Source organism: Pelophylax lessonae (genome assembly GCF_965119305.1).
Source record: "Pelophylax lessonae genome assembly, chromosome: 13".
In the NCBI taxonomy this organism is placed as follows: domain Eukaryota; kingdom Metazoa; phylum Chordata; class Amphibia; order Anura; family Ranidae; genus Pelophylax; species Pelophylax lessonae.
The window spans coordinates 63,684,405-63,699,962 of record NC_138780.1 but is presented as its reverse complement, the minus strand read 5'-3'; the positions used below and the strand labels follow the sequence as shown (position 1 = coordinate 63,699,962).

General features: G+C 43.0%; 1 pseudogene across 1 annotated transcript in view; it reads left to right on the top strand.

Annotated features, from left to right (window-relative positions):
• Positions 1-14,469, top strand: part of LOC309569190 — a 175,636-nt pseudogene extending 161,167 nt beyond the window's left edge. The window contains exon 2 of the transcript in view: positions 14,443-14,469. The product of the transcript in view is annotated as an uncharacterized misc_RNA (transcript). The remainder of the gene's footprint in view (positions 1-14,442) is intronic.
• The last annotated feature ends 1,089 nt before the right edge of the window (positions 14,470-15,558 follow it).

Below are 15,558 nucleotides of genomic sequence, written 5' to 3'. Positions count from 1 at the left end.
TGTCGGTCTCCACAATGCTGAACGCCGCAGCAGTTGGCACCTGCGTTTCGTCATCATCGGAGACGTGCTGCGATGATCCTTGCATGTACTCATCTTGAGAAATAAGTGGTTGGGCATCGCTGCACTCAATCTCTTCCACTTCTGGGGCAGGGCTAGGTGGATGGCCCTGGGAAACCCTGCTGACAGAGTCCTCAAAAAGAATAAGAGACTGCTGTATGGCTTGGGGCTCAGACTGCTGGCCTGATTTGCAAGGGGGTGAGGTGAAAGACGGTTGGACATTGGCTGCAGGTGCCAACTCTGACCTTTCTGCAGTAGACTGGGTGGGAGACAATGTGAAGGAACTGGAGGCACTGTCAGCAGCAAACCAATCTACTATCGCCTCAACTTGTTCTGGCCTCATCACTTCTAGGGGCGTTTGATGCCCTACCAAATACTGATGCAGGTTCTGTCGCCTACTCACACTTGAGGAAGGTGTTTCACTTGTGCGTGTAGCTGGCACAGATCGACCACGTCCTCTCCTTGCAACAGGAGCTCTACCAGCAGCACCACGACCCAGGCCACGGCCCTTATTTGACGGTCTCCTCATATTTCTGTAATTTAAGATCTTGCCCTAGAAAGGTTTTTATTGAATAGCGGAATAGGAAATATGATCCAAAAAAGTGTATGTATCTCGCACGTACAAAACCACACTAGGCCCCAATTACTATTGTTTCTACCCCTAAAAGGATGGATGAGGAGTAGGAGGAGTATGGAACAGACAGCACCCTCAAATCTTCAGAAGTATGAGATGAACCCCAAAAACTTGGAAAGGTGGATCTCACACGTACCGACACAGACTATCCCGCAATTCAATTGATCCTCAAAGGTTTTTATTGAATAGCGGAATAGGAAATATGATCAAAAAAAGTGTATGTATCTCGCACGTACACAACCACACTAGGCCCCAATTACTATTGTTTGTACCCCTAAAAGGATGGATGAGGAGTAGGAGGAGGAGTATGGAACAGGCAGCACCCTCAAATCTTCAGAAGTATGAGATGAACCCCAAAAACTTGGAAAGGTGGATCTCACACGTACCGACACAGACTATCCCGCAATTCAATTGATCCTCAAAGGTTTTTATTGAATAGCGGAATAGGAAATATGATCAAAAAAAGTGTATGTATCTCGCACGTACACAACCACACTAGGCCCCAATTACTATTGTTTGTACCCCTAAAAGGATGGTTGAGCAGTAGGAGCAGGAGTATGGAACAGGCAGCACCCTCAAATCTTCAGAAGTATGAGATGAACCCCAACAACTTGGAAAGGTGGATCTCACACGTACCGACACAGACTATCTCGCAATTGAATTGATCCCCAAAGGTTTTAATTGAATAGCGGAATAGAAAATATGATCAAAAAGAAAGTGTATGTATCTCGCACGTACACCACCACACTAGGCCCCAACTACTATTGTTTGTACCCCTAAAAGGATGGTTGAGCAGTAGGAGGAGGAGTATGGAACAGGCAGCACCCTCAAATCTTCAGAAGTATGAGATGAACCCCAAAAACTTGGAAAGGTGGATCTCTCTCACACGTACCAACACAGACTATCCCCCAATTTAACTGATCCCCAAAGGTTTTTGATTAAATAGCGGAATAGAAAATATGATCCAAAAAAAGTGTATGTATATCACACGTACACAACCACACTAGGCCCCAATTACTATTGTTTGTACCCCTAAAAGGCTAGATGAGGAGTAGGGGGAGTATGGAACAGGCAGCACCCTCAAACCTTCAGAAGTATGAGATGAACCCCAACAACTTGGAAAGGTGGATCTCTCTCACACGTACCAACACAGACTATCCCCCAATTTAACTGATCCCCAAAGGTTTTTGATTAAATAGCGGAATAGAAAATATGATCCAAAAAAAGTGTATGTATATCACACGTACACAACCACACTAGGCCCCAATTACTATTGTTTGTACCCCTAAAAGGCTAGATGAGGAGTAGGGGGAGTATGGAACAGGCAGCACCCTCAAACCTTCAGAAGTATGAGATGAACCCCAACAACTTGGAAAGGTGGATCTCTCTCACACGTACCAACACAGACTATCCCCCAATTTAACTGATCCCCAAAGGTTTTTGATTAAATAGCGGAATAGAAAATATGATCCAAAAAAAGTGTATGTATATCACACGTACACAACCACACTAGGCCCCAATTACTATTGTTTGTACCCCTAAAAGGCTAGGAGTAGGGGGAGTATGGAACAGGCAGCACCCTCAAACCTTCAGAAGTATGAGATGAACCCCAACAACTTGGAAAGGTGGATCTCTCTCACACGTACCAACACAGACTATCCCCCAATTTAACTGATCCCCAAAGGTTTTTGATTAAATAGCGGAATAGAAAATATGATCCAAAAAAAGTGTATGTATATCACACGTACACAACCACACTGGGCCCCAATTACTATTGTTTGTACCCCTAAAAGGCTAGATGAGGAGTAGGGGGAGTATGGAACAGGCAGCACCCTCAAACCTTCAGAAGTATGAGATGAACCCCAACAACTTGGAAAGGTGGATCTCTCTCACACGTACCAACACAGACTATCCCCCAATTTAACTGATCCCCAAAGGTTTTTGATTAAATAGCGGAATAGAAAATATGATCCAAAAAAAGTGTATGTATATCACACGTACACAACCACACTAGGCCCCAATTACTATTGTTTGTACCCCTAAAAGGCTAGATGAGGAGTAGGGGGGGTATGGAACAGGCAGCACCCTCAAACCTTCAGAAGTATGAGATGAACCCCAACAACTTGGAAAGGTGGATCTCTCTCACACGTACCAACACAGACTATCCCCCAATTTAACTGATCCCCAAAGGTTTTTGATTAAATAGCGGAATAGAAAATATGATCCAAAAAAAGTGTATGTATATCACACGTACACAACCACACTAGGCCCCAATTACTATTGTTTGTACCCCTAAAAGGCTAGGAGTAGGGGGAGTATGGAACAGGCAGCACCCTCAAACCTTCAGAAGTATGAGATGAACCCCAACAACTTGGAAAGGTGGATCTCTCTCACACGTACCAACACAGACTATCCCCCAATTTAACTGATCCCCAAAGGTTTTTGATTAAATAGCGGAATAGAAAATATGATCCAAAAAAAGTGTATGTATATCACAGGTACACAACCACACTAGGCCCCAATTACTATTGTTTGTACCCCTAAAAGGCTAGATGAGGAGTAGGGGGAGTATGGAACAGGCAGCACCCTCAAATCTTCAGAAGTATGAGATTGTGTTCACTGTACCCCGCAAAGATTGAGTTCACTGCACCCCACAATGATTGTGTTCACTGCACCCCACAAAGATTGTGTTCACTGCACCTCACAAAGATTGTGTTCACTGTACCCCCCAAAGATTGTGTTCACTGCACCCCACAAAGATTCTGTTCACTGTACCCCACAAAGATTGTGTTCACTGCACCCTAAAAGGATGTTGTTCACTGCACCCCACAAAGATTGTGTTCACTGCACCCTAAAAGGATGTTGTTCACTGCACCCCAAAAAGATTGTGTTCACTGTACCCCCCAAAGATTGTGTTCACTGCACCCCACAAAGATTGTGTTCACTGCACCCCAAAAAGATTGTGTTCACTGTACCCCCCAAAGATTGTGTTCACTGCACCCCAAAAAGATTGTGTTCACTGTACCCCCCAAAGATTGTGTTCACTGCACCCCACAAAGATTCTGTTCACTGTACCCCACAAAGATTGTGTTCACTGCACCCCAAAAAGATTGTGTTCACTGTACCCCCCCAAAGATTGTGTTCACTGCACCCCACAAAGATTCTGTTCACTGCACCCCACAAAGGATTTTGTTCACTGCACCCCAAAAAGATTGTGTTCACTGCACCCCAAAAAGGATTTTGATCACTGCACCCCAAAAAGGATGTTGTTCACTGCACCCCAAAAATGATTTTGTTCACTCCACCCCAAAAAGATTGTGTTCACTGCACCCCACAAAGATTGTGTTCACTGCACCCCAAAAAGATTGTGTTCACTGTACCCCCCAAAGATTGTGTTCACTGCACCCCACAAAGATTGTGTTCACTGCACCCCAAAAAAGATTGTGTTCACTGCACCCCAAAAAGGATGTTGTTCACTGCACCCCAAAAAGGATGTTGTTCACTCCACCCCAAAAAGATTGTGTTCACTGCACCCCACAAAGATTGTGTTCACTGCACCCCAAAAAGATTGTGTTCACTGCACCCCAAAAATGATTTTGTTCACTGCACCCCAAAAAGGATGTTCACTCCACCCCAAAAAGATTGTGTTCACTGCACCCCAAAAAGATTGTGTTCACTGCACCCCACAAAGGATTTTGTTCACTGCACCCCAAAAAGATTGTGTTCACTGCACCCCAAAAAGGATGTTGTTCACTGCACCCCAAAAAGGATTTTGTTCACTGCACCCCAAAAAGATTGTGTTCACTGCACCCCACAAAGGATTTTGTTCACTGCACCCCACAAAGATTGTGTTCACTGCACACCAAAAAGGATTGTGTTCACTGCACCCCAAAAAGATTTTGTTCACTGCACCCCAAAAAGATTGTGTTCACTGCAGCCCAAAAAGATTGTGTTCACTGCAGCCCAAAAAGATTGTGTTCACTGCAGCCCAAAAAGATTGTGTTCACTGCAGCCCAAAAAGATTGTGTTCACTGCAGCCCAAAAAGATTGTGTTCACTGCAGCTCACACACAGAAAAATGGATGTGGATCACTGACACCTGCCTATCTCCAATCCCACACCACACAGCAATATTGATTGTAGTTTGTAGAACACAGTTTCCCTAAAATTCAGCAGACTCTGTCCCTAACAGGATTGAGAAGAGATCGTAGATCAGGATTGAGTGCAGATTCACCCCACCCCCCACACAGCAATATCGATTGTAGTTTGTAGAAGACACTGACCCTATAATTCAGCAGACTCTATCCCTAAAATGCCTACAACTCGCCCTGCCTAAACACTCCGACCTGTCCCTCAATTCTATCCGGACACAAATGGTTTTTTCCTGCCTATCTGTCCCTAATCAGCAGCCAGCACATTGATGTGTGCTCTGTCCCTTAGCTAAGCAGCAGAATGACGCTGCTGCGGCGGCTGCCTCGAACTTATAAAGACTTGGTCACATGCTTCAGACGGCCAATCACAGCTACTAAGACATTTGCAGGCATGGCTGGGATGGCTTAAGGCACACCAGTTAAACGATTGTTGATTGGCTGTTGAAAGCCCGCCATGAAAAGAGCGCCAAAGCATGCAAAATCCGGAAATAAAACGACCGAACACGGATTTTTACCCGAACATACAGTAAAGTGTCCGTGTCCGTGTTCGGGTAAAAAAAATCCAATTATTCGGTACGAACACGAATAATACAGTCCGTGTTCGCTCAACACTAATTTTGAACTCTTCCCTAAAAAAACATGCGTATTCTGGGCATTGAGCCTAATAGCTGTACATTTGTGGTATGACATTTAGGGCCTGATTCATAGTACGGAGAATTGGCGTTTCGGCGGGATTTTGCGAACCGGTGAATTTTTAAGTCTGAAATTGGTATTCAAAGAACGGCGGGCGGAAAATAACGCCAACTGTGAGATTCATTAAGATCAACTAATGTCAGGACTGGACTTAAAAACAGTCCAGCTAAAAGGTGGACTAATTTTTTCAAAATCACAAAATATGGCAGGAAAAAAATAAAAAATGTGTGGGAAAGATGTGTTATATGATTTTGAGCTAAACTGCTTTTAAACTGTGTGAAAATGTTAAGTAGAAAAAAAGATATTAATAAAAGTGTAAAATGCAAAAATAGCTCCAGAGTCAATTTCTGGCAGATAGCCCATGTGAGCATGCTCAAAACCAAAAACAAGGCTGAAAATAACGTTTTTGAAAACGTTGGTGGGAGTTTTATTGAATTTGCGGCAAATACCGCCGCAAATTCGCAGTAAAACGGCGCTATTCCGGCGCTAATACATTTTTTTTGCACATATCTATGTATGTCATATATATCACAAAAAATATATATATCTATACATAAATATATATATATATATATAATATAAACACACACACATATATATGTATAGATAGATGGATGGATAGATAGATAGATAGATAGATAGATAGATAGATAGATAGATAGATAGATAGATAGATAGATAGATAGATAGATAGATAGATAGATAGATAGATAGATAGATAGATAGATAGATAGATAGATACCCAAAAATAATTATATGTATGTATATATATATATATATATATATATATATATATATATATATATATATATATTTATTGATTTGCCTATGTGTGTGTATATATATATATATATATATATATATATATATTTATTGATTTGCCTATGTGTGTATATATATATATATATATATATATATATATATATATATATATATGAAAAGGAACACTAACCCGGCTCCTCCCCGAAAATTAAACATTGTATATGTGTGAAATTAATATATTTTTGGGTTGGTTAGATATAGAATGTAACAATAATATATGTTTTTTTGCATATGTGTGTATATATATATATATATATATATATATATATATATATATGCAAAAAACTATACATTATCGTTACTTCCTATATCTAACCAACCCCAAAAATATATTTCACACATATACAATGTTTCATCTTTGGGGAGAAGCCGTATTAGTGTTGCTTGTCATATATAACAACATACAGTTGTAGGTAGTTCAGGGATTCGAACACCCAAATACACTGTTGCAAGGCAGCGGTGCTAACCACTTAACTACCTAAAGCTAATGACATTTTTTTCAAAGCATGTGTGATTTGTACTTTAAAAAAAAAAAAAAATATATATATATATATATATTCTATTTAGACCCAATTCAAGCTCAAATAATTTTTATTTATTAAAATTTTTTGATGGACTAATTGAATCAAACTATATTAATTTTTAGAGCCCATTCACATTAGCGCGACTTGTCAGGCGACTTGTCAGCCTGACAAGTCGCGGTATGTCGCGGTCCATTGAGTAGTACAGGACCCGTTCTAATAGGAGCAACACAAGTCACTCCGACTTAGAAAAAGGGTCCTGTACCACTTTGGGGTGACCTCGGAGCGACTTGCATAGACTTCCAGTATGTGAAGTCTCTGCAAGTCGCGGTGCACGCGACTTCACAGGTCGCCCCCCGAAGTCGTGTCGCCTCAATGTGAATGGGCTCTTAAGGTGCCAGTGCATGTATGCTTGGTATAAAGATAACAAGAAACAACAAAAAAAAAACCTCAGAGACCACAATTCCCAAATAATTAACCTAGTTTAGTGAAACTGTATAAAATCAACAAATTTTTAAAAATAATCCTGCATGCTGGAAATTATATATAGGTGTTTAAAACATTTATTTCTGTGAAAAATTAGTATTTTAAATATAAATTGATAGGCTAAGAAACTATCAGTGACATATATTATGAAATAAATGTAACAAAGTGATTATGTTTGTGTAAATTGTGTTTTGCATAAATGTTGCAAATATGTATTGAGCTTGAGCTTGATTAAATAAACTGACCAAAATATCTAAGTGGTTAGCACAGCTGCCTTGCAACAATGTATTTGGGTGTTCAAATCCCTGAACTATCTACAACTGTCTGTTGTTATATATGACAAGCAACACCCCAAAAATAAAACATTGTATATGTGTGAAATTAATATATTTGTTGAGTGGGGAGCCATATTAGTGTTGCTTCCTATATAGAGCCACATTACACTCTGAAAAATAGCAGTGTTTGAGCTTGCAAATCTGAGAATTTGCTAATTGATTGAACATATGCAGTGCAACCCCAGAACTCAGAATTCAACAACCCAAAAAAAGATAGATAGATATATATATAAAAAATTACTACATCAAGTCAACACACATAGGAAATGCTTTCAATAATCTCAGAATGAGCACAAAGTGGCTTTTTCATTTAGACTAATGGGCCATACACACTATAAGATTTTCTGAAGATTTTTTCCTTTAGATTTACCAAAACCAGGTAATATGAGGTCAAACCTAAACACTTTCAATTTGTATGCAATCTGGCAGGCCCTTGCACTACATAGAAAAGGTAAATCTGAAGGAAAAAGTCTTCAGAAAATCTTAGTGTGTATGGCCATACAATTTTCTGTCCAATTTTCTTGAAATTTACCTTCAAGTATGTAGTACAAAGGCCTGCCTAATTGGATACAAGTGAAAGTGTTGTTTAGCTTTGACATCACATTATGTGGTGTGTGGTTAATCTATCAGAAAATTGTACAACAAAAATTGAACATGTATGGCCATACACACTATAAGATTTTCCGAAGACTTTTTCCTTCAGATTTACCTTTTCTATGTAGTGCAAGGGCCTGCAAGATTGCATACAAATTGAAAGTGTTTAGGTTTGACCTCATATTATCTGGTTTTGGTAAATCTGAAGGAAAAAGTCTTCAGAAAATCTTAAGCCCCGTACACACGTACTGATCATCGGCCGAACAATCGGCTGTCTTTTGTCCAGGGCTGTCCTGTCTGTTGAAAACTGCAAAAGACTGCACACGAATTTTGTCGGCCAACAACAGACGACTGCAGAAGTGATGTCATGTGATGGTTAACTTTCCCTGTGTTTTTTCTTTTCTGAGCATGCCCAGTCTTGCAAATCAGCCGATTGTCGGCCGAATTCTGTACTGACTGGCGAACAATCGGCCGTTCTGGTGTTGGCCAACAAAACTTTTAATGCCTGCACGACAGATTCTGTTCGGCCGAAAATGCGATGTCGGCTGTCGGAAGCATCATACTAACAAGCCTACAATCGGCCGATCGGTCGTCGGCCAAATATTTACGGCCGAAGATCGGTACGTGTGTGCGAGGCATTATAGTGTGTATGGCCCATTAAGCTGGCCATACATGTTCAACTTTTGTTGTACAATTTTCTGGTAGATCTACCACAAACCACATAATGTGAGGTCAAAGCTAAAAAACACATTCACTTGTATCTAATTAGGCAGGCCTTTGTACTACATACTTGAAGGTAAATTTCAAGAAAATTGGACAGAAAATTGTAAGAAAATTGGAACATGTATGGCCAGCCTTAAGCCTCGTACACACGTACCGATTGTCGGCCATAAACATTAGGCCGACGACCGATCGGCCGATTGTAGGCTTGTTAGTATGATGCTTCCGACAGCCGACAGCGCATTTTCGGCCGAACAGAATCGGTCGGGCAGGCATTAAAATTTTTGTTGGCCAACACCAGAACGGCCGATTGTTCGCCAGTCAGTACAGAATTCGGCCGACAATCGGCTGATTTGCAAGACTGGGCATGCTCAGAAAAGAAAAAACACAGGGAAAGTTAACCATCACATGACATCACTTCTGCAGTCGTCTGTTGTTGGCCGACAAAATTCGTGTGCAGTCTTTTGCAGTTTTCAACAGACAGGACAGCCCTGGACAAAAGACAGCCGATCGGTCGGCCGACGATCGGTACGTGTGTACGAGGCATTATGCCCCATACACACGTGCAGATTATCTGCAGACTTTTGTCTGCAGACTTACCAAAACCATATAATATGAGGTCAAACCTAAACACTTTCAATTTGTATGCAATCCGGCAGGCCCTTGCACTACATAGAAAAGGTAAATCTGCAGACAAAAGTCTGCAGATAATCTGCACGTGTGTACGAGGCATTAGTCTAAATGAAAAAGCCACTTTGTGCTCATGCTGAGATTATTAAAAGCATTTATGTGTGTTGACTTGTAAGAAACTTGGATCATGGATGGCCAGCCAAACACTCATTCATTAGTGAACTGGTGATTTTGGTTTAGGAACCAACAGACCCAATTAATTACTTTGCTGGGCGTTTCCTATACTGGGTGGGTGTAGTTTAACCAAGGTTATATAAAGGGATGTATGAGATCATATCATTTGACCTGTGGAAGGGCCACAGGTCTTTATGTCCGAATTTGGGGTTGGGGTTGGGGGGGTTTGCTGGCATGCCTAATGATCCATATTGCAGTAAGTGTATTCTGTTGGATGAATACTTTTCATGCTCTAACTGTTTGGTATAGTTTTTGCAAAGTGTGTCTTTATGTACTCCACTGCTGTATTTTGGCCTAGGCCGACTAGGCCTAGGCCTAGGGCGGCACTTTGTGGGGGGGCGGCAAAAAAGCCGCCGTCCCCGCATAAAAAAAAAAAAAAAAAAAAACGATCCGCTCTGTGAGGCTCGCCTGCAGTGCTCCTGTCACTTTGCGTGCCGAGTCCCGCCTCATTGTCTGCTCCCCTGGTCCTTGCCTGCCTGTCACCGCCTCCTCCCACACACACAGTCTCCACTCTCCAGCTTTTAGTGAAGGGGCGTCGCCAGGGGGTGGGAGGGAGGGCGCAGCGGAGGTGAAGTGCTGATAATGCGAGCACCACCTGCAAGCCTTTTGTATGCTTAGGGCTCGGGTTTAGTGTCAGCATCTTCTCTCTGCTTCTGTCCCCGATCGTCAGCCCGCCCACCACCATTGCTTTAGAATTCTTAGCTCTGTGTCCAGGTTGAGTCCCGAAGTTTTCTGCATCTTCTGTCCCCGCCCACCTCCTATCAGACCTGTAGTTTATGGTCTAGGGAAGTGCTATACGTGGTGGGCGGGCCAGTGTGCGGGGATAGAGGCTGGCAGAAGATGAAGAAAATGTCGGGACTCATGGCAGAGCTAAGGATACTAAAGCAATGCAGGTGGAGAGCAGGCTGACACTCAGATGGGGACAGAAGCAGATAGAAGATGCCCAGATTAAACCCAAGAACACTGAGAATTACAGGTACAATGCAGTGATGTTCTGCTGTTTTCACCTGAGCACTGTGTATATTATTGATAATTAGGGAAGTACTCAGCAGAGGTATTTTATAAAGTGACTTTGTGCTAGTAAGTACAATATGTTGGAGTCACTTTGCTGTATGTATTTTCCTTTTAGGTGACTTTTATGTCATGTTCACACTAATGTGTTTGCTGTGACTCACATTTGCGCAGGCACAGCAGCCAATTCATTTAAATAGACTACTGTACCTACAGGAAACAGGTCCCTGCACCTTTAGGAAAACGCAGCCGCAGGGAAATCGCATGGTGCAAAAGCACCATGCGATTTCCCGCACCAAAAAATGTGCTGCATTTTCAGATGTGTGGGGGTGCCAATAAGAGTAAATGGCAGCCTTGGGCATCTGTAAAAGAGCAGGGAATTTTTCCTGCAGGTGGTTGTGGGTGCGGGAATTGGTGCCATTTACACGCTGTCCCGCACATGCAACCACCTGTAACAGTGTGAACCTAGCCATGGGCTCATTTATACTTGCGGTTGGCGGGCAATAAAACATGCTGCTGAGCCTCATAATACAGCTCCCTATCACTCCTGCCAGAGGCAGCAGCTAGAGGTTTACAGATGCCACTGCTGTAATATTTTGATTTGCAGCAGTGGCAGGAATTATACCGCCGTCACTTTCAGCATGCACTACCATCTGCTGAAGGCAACCTGTTCAAGTGAATGGGGCCACACTGCAAACTCCCCGGAACTGCGTGCAATGCCTCAGTCTCAGCGCAGTGCCACTATAGAGTGAGGGCAGACTGTCTTATCATGTGACATATTACATGACTGGAGACAAGAGAAGCTGCCTTCACTCCCAGCGAGTGTCACACTAACACCGAGATGTGAACTGTGAATACACATGGGGGGGCGCAGTTTGCCCAGGGCGCTGGAATCTGGATGGCCTTGTCCCAGCACTGAGGGGCGTACATACTTGCCAGGCAGGGAGGGACTGTTGCCCCCATAGAGCGGCAGTGAGTGGCCAGACGGGATGCACTTCAATGAGTGGGTGGGGGCGGATACCACCTACCCACCCTCCGCGCGGCATGTAAGAGGGACTAACCTCTCCACAGGGCAGGGTCTATCTATGTCGAGGAGGAGGAGGAGAGAGAGGAGGAAAAGGGAACCCCCAACCAGGTCAGGACATCTGACAGCAGGTAGGAATCACGATTTTAGGTTACCACCCACTGCTATTGCTACAATTATAAATTAATAATTCCATTACATTTTTGCAGTAAATATATTTTTAACAAATATGGAGCACTTTGCAGTACATGAACTTTCACTGCATGTGAACTGGTAAAAGAGTTTGCATTGGTTTCAGCGTGTACAAAGTGCTCCATGCATGCTGAAATCAATGCAAATGCATTTAACAGTTCACAGGCAGTAAAAGTTCATGTACTGCAAAGTGCTCCAAGCTTTAACCACTTCTGGACTGGAAGATTTTCCCCCTTATTGACCAGGCCATTTTTTGCAATTCAGGACTGCATTACTTTAACGGACAATTGCGTGGTCGTGCGACGCTGTACCCTAAAAAAATTGATGTACTTTTTTCCCACAAATAGAGCTTTCTTTTGGTGGTATTTGATCACCTCTGCAATTTTTATTAATTTTGTTATTAAAATTAAAAAAAATCAATTTTTTTTTTATCCTTTTAGGCCAATTTGTTTTCTGCTACATATTTTTGTTAAAAAAAAGAAAATCCCAATAAGCGTATTTTGATTGGTTTGCGCAAAAGTTATCGCGTCTACAAACTAGGAGAAATGTCATTTTCATTTATTTCATTTTTTTTTTTACTAGTAATGGCGGCAATTGCGATTTTTAGCGGGACTGCAGCGGACAGATCGGACCTCTAACTGACATTTTTGACACTTTTGGGGGGACCAGTGACATTACTACAGTAATCAGTGCAAAAAATATGCACTGTTACTGTAATAATGACACTGGCAGGGAAGGGGTTAACCCAGGGGTGATCAAGGGGCTAAATGTGAGCCTAGGGGGTGTTTTCTAACTGTATGGGGGGGGGGAACTTGTGAAATGACCACAGATACATGTGATCCTAAATAGGAGGATCACAGGCGCTCTGTGATCATTTCAGAGAGAACAACAGTCTGCCGCGTGTACAACAGCGGACCGCTCTTCTCTCTGTGTGGAGCGATCGCGGGGGCCCGGCGGCAATTGCAGCCACCGGCCCTGTGGATTGGCATCCTCCTTTATTTCTCTCTTGATTGGCATCCTCGCTGCCTAGCGGGGGCCCCCAGGAACGCTCCCCAAAATGACGTACCCATACAAAACCACAAAATATACAAGTAGGCACTTTGTACCCACTTTTAAGGTACAGAGAGGAAGAGATGGAGCTCTAAGAGGAAAAGGTGGAGCCTAATGAGGAAGGGGTGGGGTTTACAGATGACAGGGCGGGTCTGAAACATAAAAGGGTGTGGCCTTCACAGGAAGGGGTGGGTCGTAGTTAAATTAGGGGGTGCACGAGTTTAGTCCGGCCTAGGGCAGCACAAAACCTAAATACACCACTGATGTACTCTATACATGTTTTTTTTTATTTTCATGCCTCTGTGTAGCTGTATGTTCTACTGATTTGATGGTATTTAAATGAAAAGGCAGGCTCTATTAAATATATTTCATTTTCATCTTCCGGGGCTTAAGTGGTTAAAATGCTGGAAATCAGGTATATAGCGGCAAGTTTGTGTAAACATATGAAAAAGTGGCTTAAGTAGCTGTGGGAGGGGGGGGGGGCTGTGTAATATGCAGGGTGTGTGTGTGTAGGGGGAGGCTGGGGTATGTGAAGGGAAGCTGTGTAATATGCGGGAGGTGTAATGTAAAGGGATCCAGAGGTCCAGTGGCTGCATAATGTAAACAGGTCCAGAGATGTGGGGGCTGTGTAATGTAAAGGGGTCCAGAGGCGCGGAGGCTGTGTAATGTAAAGGGGTCCAGAGGTCCGGGGGCTGTGTAATGTAAACTGGTACAGAGGTACAGGGTCTGTGTAATGTAAAGGGGTGCAGAGGTGTGGGGGATGTGTGATGTAATCTGGTCCAGAGGTACGGGGGCTGTGTAATGTAAAGGGGTCCAGAGATGTGGGGCTGTGTAATGTAAAGGGGTCCAGAGGTGTGGGAGCTGTGTAATGTAAAGGGATCCAGAGATGCAGGGGGCTGTGTAATGTAAAGGGAGCCAGAGGTGCGGAGGCAGTGTAATGTTATCTTAATTTATTAACAGATGAATGCAGCCCTCCATACATTCACATACATTAAATCTGGCCCTTAAGTGGAAAACGTTTGATTACCCTTGCTCTACATCAGGGGTGTCAAACTGGCGGCCCTGCAGCTGTTGCGAAACTACAAGTCCCATCATGCCTCTGGGAGTCAGCCTTACAATGCATCATGTGACTTGTAGTTCCGCAACAGCTGGAGGGCCGCCAGTTTGAGACCTGTGCTCTACATGATATACAGTATATTGGTACAAGGGGAGAGGGGGGTGGTCCGCACTGGGTTGGGACAGACTGGGGGTGCTGCAACTGCCTGACATTTCTTTTTTGTGTTGCACAGTATTGCTTCAGTGACAACGGCAGTTAAGAGTGAGAGGAAACCTGCATCCCTGCTCCGGCCATTTGACAGAGCCAAAAAGAGGACTTCACCTTGCTCTGATATTCTGCTGCATATGATGTCTAGGAAGTGAGTTTAGGAGGGGGGAGAGGTCTGTGCCAAGGGTTCTGTAGGAACAGGGGTTTCTGTACTGAAGGTGAGGGGTGTCTGCACTGAGAGTTCTGTATTGGAAGGGGGTGCCAATCTTGGGGGCAGTGGATCTGTGCTGAGGGTTTAGTGCTGGGGTGGTTTATCTGTAATAGGGAATCTGTGTTGGGAGGTTGGCCTGTGCTGGGAGAGGAATCTATATTGAGAAGTTTGTTTTAGGAGGGGTGGTCTGTACTGAGGGGGTAGGCTGGGAGTGGGGATTTATGGATGTTAAGGGAAATCCATACTGTGGAAGTTATGGGCTTTGGGGGATGATTTTTACTGAGAACAGTGGGTGATTTTGGCTGTATTCTCGATAGTTACCCATACTTTACATACTCCTGACCCTTGCACTATGAACACTTTGGAGAATTTCTCAAAATTTAAGCAGCCAGAATCTGTAGAAGCTGTGCATTGCAATCAATCAGCTTCTATCTTTCATTTTTAATGCTTAAATGAACAAGCTGAAGATGGACACTGATTGGTTAACATACACAGTGCTTCAGATTTTGTCTGCTCCAATTTTGATACATTTCTACCACTGGGCTCCATTTACAAAATGGTAGGTTTCCCTTTAAAAAATGCGGTAACAAAAGAATGCTACTAAAATACTGCATGAGTTATTATATGAAATCTTGTGGTATTTTAGTAGTGAAAACATGTGGTAATTTAATGCCTGGCACTAGCCAACGTATTTATATACATTCATAAATAGGCATTTTTAAAGAGCGGACGGCTGCCCTTTTCCTTAACCAGCAAACAACTATAAAAAAAGAGAAAATCCAACCGTCATTAAGTGGGGGACATAAGAGGGCCAGGAGAGTGGTAGGGAACACCAGGTAAAATGGGTGCAGCTCCTATCAAATTAGGTCTTGAGATCCTAATGCACACATAAAAAACAGACACAAGAGGGAGCTTCCATCTAGGTGTAGC